The sequence below is a fragment of the Euprymna scolopes genome, chromosome 42, assembly GCF_053919585.1.
Source record: "Euprymna scolopes isolate OS-2025 chromosome 42, ASM5391958v1, whole genome shotgun sequence".
In the NCBI taxonomy this organism is placed as follows: Eukaryota; Metazoa; Mollusca; class Cephalopoda; order Sepiida; family Sepiolidae; genus Euprymna; species Euprymna scolopes.
In genome coordinates this window covers 36780033-36783660 of record NC_136523.1, presented here as the reverse complement: position 1 = coordinate 36783660, position 3628 = coordinate 36780033, and the positions used below count along the sequence as shown (strand labels likewise).

At 35.6% G+C, this 3628-nt stretch overlaps 1 pseudogene; it reads left to right on the top strand.

Annotated features, from left to right (window-relative positions):
* The first annotated feature begins 1028 nt into the window (after positions 1 to 1028).
* LOC145267262 (U2 spliceosomal RNA) lies at positions 1029 to 1207 on the top strand (annotated as a pseudogene).
* Positions 1208 to 3628: the final 2421 nt, after the last annotated feature.

Genomic DNA, 3628 nt, shown 5'->3' with positions numbered 1-3628 from the left:
GTGCATGGGATGGGGAGGGTGATTTATAGATTTTAGTTTTACAAGTAGTTTAAAAAAAATCAATAAATATTTATCATTTTAACATTGCTACCAGCAGTGGAAGATTTTTCTTTTAAACAAAATCAAAAAAAAAAAAAAAAAAAAGACAATTAAAAGAATCGTTTTTGGCATCGGGAAATAGACACAAAATTTTCTGATTCCGATATCGATTCCAATACCTCAAAAAGTTCCGATTCCCGATTCCAATTAATCGTCCCAACATTACTACTACTACTACTATGACTCATAGTGCATGGTTTGACCTCTTCTGTTCCCATCTGCTGAGGTTGGACGCCTTCTTGTTGTATCACTGTTGGTGTTGATGGTCGCTCTTCAGGCATTACGATCATTGATCAGATGCTCTGTGATGTTTACAGTGTGGAGGTAAGCCTTGATGTTGGTTGGCCACAGTATTTGTTTCCGACATCAAAGGACATTACGATCATATCCTGTGTTGCTAAAGGTTGCCATCCATTGTCTCAGGTCAGCCATACACTTCTTGTCCATAATTTTTAGTTGCGTGCAAGCGACTATAAGTCACTCCGTTAGTCCGTCGGTTGATCAGTCTGTCCGTAACACTTTTGTGCTTGGCCTTTTTGGTTAAGATCAAAGGTCTGTTGTTAATAGATGCTGTTCTTAGCTTTTTGGTAGTGTAGTATCTGTTCCGGCAGATACTGCAAGCAAAGACCATATGTGGGGGCAGCTCCACATATAAGACTTTGGTCAATGTAGGGGTAACCCTTCATACCAGTTGTCACTATCCAGCTCCCCTTCTCCCTGGGGAGTTGGTCCCCATTTCCCCTTCACTCCTCACATTAAAATTTGGCCTAATTTGCTTGGTGGGGGAGCAAATAAATACCAACCCTTCATACCAATTGTTACTATCCAGCTCCTTTACTCCCCAGGGCGTTGGTCCCCATTTCCCCTTCACTCCTCACATTAAAAATTGGCCTTGTGCTTAATTTGCTCAGGGGGGGGGGCAAATAAATACCCTTTTCTTGGCCTTTTGGCCAAGATCAAAGTGTAGTATCTGTTCTTACTACATGCTGTACTTATGTTTGTAACTTTGTGATATAAAGTGGGGGATCACTTTTCTGTATTAATTTAATGTAAAATGATCACCCACTTTACAACCAGTCAGTCTCAAAGCCATTCAAGTGATTCTCCAGATCATTCAAGTTGTTTTTTAAGGATTCCAGTTATTTTTTAAGCATTCAAGTCATTCTTAAGGTCATTCAATTAATCCTTAAGTTCATTAAAGTCATTCCAAGTCATTTACTTTTTATTTATTTAAGTCATTTCAGCCCCATTTTTCGGTCATTTTAGTTTATCTTTAAGAATTTCATGTCAATCCTACATTCACGCATTCATTCATTACACGAGAGCACGCGACTAATGGCTATTGGCCTTGTTAAAGAGCAGATGCATTTGACCATGGCGTTGTCGTTTCTCACAGGCTTGTTAATATCATACTCAACAGTGACAGGTCAAATTTTAGCGACTTGACGTATGACTACTCGAACACCAGCAACAAAGACTTCAAGATGGTCAAAGATTACACTGATCGAAATATTGTGAAAAATGACACTCAAGATGAGAACATTTGTACGAAGGATCCAAATAATACAAAGAACTTACACAATTTATGAACTCTGCTGAGTACATATGATTTCAGGTTCAAATGAACAGCAACTCAGGAATTGGAATACACCCTACTAAAGCCTGATTGTCACAGCTGGTTAATTTCAAAAATGCAATCTGGATATGAGGGCACTTTAGAAGAACGATATGCAGTAAAATTTGGTTTTAAACTTGCAAAAAATGCCACAGAAACGTATGGAATGCTTCAGACTGCTTTTGGACCATCTTGCATAATAGATCATCAGTTTTTGAGTGGCATAAAAGATTCAAGGAAGGCAGAGAATCTGTGAGGGATGATGAGAGGTGTGGGAGGAGTAAGGAAGTCACAACACCAGAGTTGATTGGCCAAATAAAGAATTTCATGGATAAGAACCGCTGTGTGTCTATAGAGACAATTAGTGCACAATTTGATGTCAGTGTGGGAACTGTACACACAATTATTCGTAAGGAACTGCAGATGCTGAAGATTTGCATGAATCTACCAGTCCACAACTCCATCCTTGTCACAGACTATTTGACTAAGATGAGTATCAAGACAGTTCCTCGCCCACCCTATAGTCCAGACCTTGCTCCCTGTGACTTTTCACTATATTTAGAATTTCTGAAATTCAAAATGGCGTAATGGAAACATAAGGTATTTACAACTTCTCTTCCAATTTTAAACGCACTTTAATTCCTTTTGACGGATTGATTGTTGCTATTTCTTCTGATGAGTTAAGGACAAAATAGATTCACCGATTGATATAATAATTAAGTGATTGATTTTGTGCTATGTCAATTCGGACTACGTCTTAACGAGAAAAAGTGACAGAGCGTGTCGGTTGCATGGACCATGTAAGTTGTCCTAAATTATGTTTTCGTAAGGTTTTAAGGTAAAAATTTTATAAGTAGGTGACAAAATATGCAGCAAAGACATAATTTTGCAGACTTGTTAGTTCCAAGTCGAAACAATATGTAGTGAGAATTATTACATTACACAATATATGCTCCAGAATCAAATAAAAGGCATTCATTGAGATTTTTTTCAAAATTTATTTTAAAAAATTTTCATTATAAAAAATACTTTATTTATGAGAAAGATTTTTGAATCCATTACTATTGGTACATCGAAAGTGAGTAACGCTTAATATATAACACCTCATAAGAAAAAGCAACAATCAATCCATCAAAAGGAAATAAAGTTCGATTTGACATGATTGAAATCCGAACATTGGAAGAGAAGCTGCAAATACCTTCAATATTATGTTTACATTACGCCATTTTAACTCTTAATCATGTCAAATCACACTTTATTTCCTTTTGAGGGATTGATTGTTGCTATTTTTTCTGATGAGTTAAGGACAAAATAGATTCACCGATTGATATAATAATTAAATGATTGATTTTGCGCTATGTCAATTCGGACTACGACTTAACGAGAAAAAGTGACAGAGCGTGTCGGTTGCATGGACCATGCAAGTTGTCCAAAATTATGTTTTCCTAAGGTTTTAAGGTAAAAATTTTATAAGTAGGTGACAAAATATGCAGCAAAGACATAATTTTGCAGACTTTTTAGTTCCAAGTCGAAACAATATGTAGTGAGAATTATTACATTACACAATATATGCTCCAGAATCAAATAAAAGGCATTCATTGAGATTTTTTTCAAAATTTATTTTAAAAAATTTTCATTATAAAAAATACTTTATTTATGAGAAAGATTTTTGAATCCATTACTATTGGTACATCGAAAGTGAGTAACGCTTAATATATAACACCTCATAAGAAAAAGCAACAATCAATCCATCAAAAGGAAATAAAGTTCGATTTGACATGATTGAAATCCGAACATTGGAAGAGAAGCTGCAAATACCTTCAATATTATGTTTACATTACGCCATTTTAACTCTTAATCATGTCAAATCACACTTTATTTCCTTTTGACGGATTGATTGTTGCTATTTCTTCT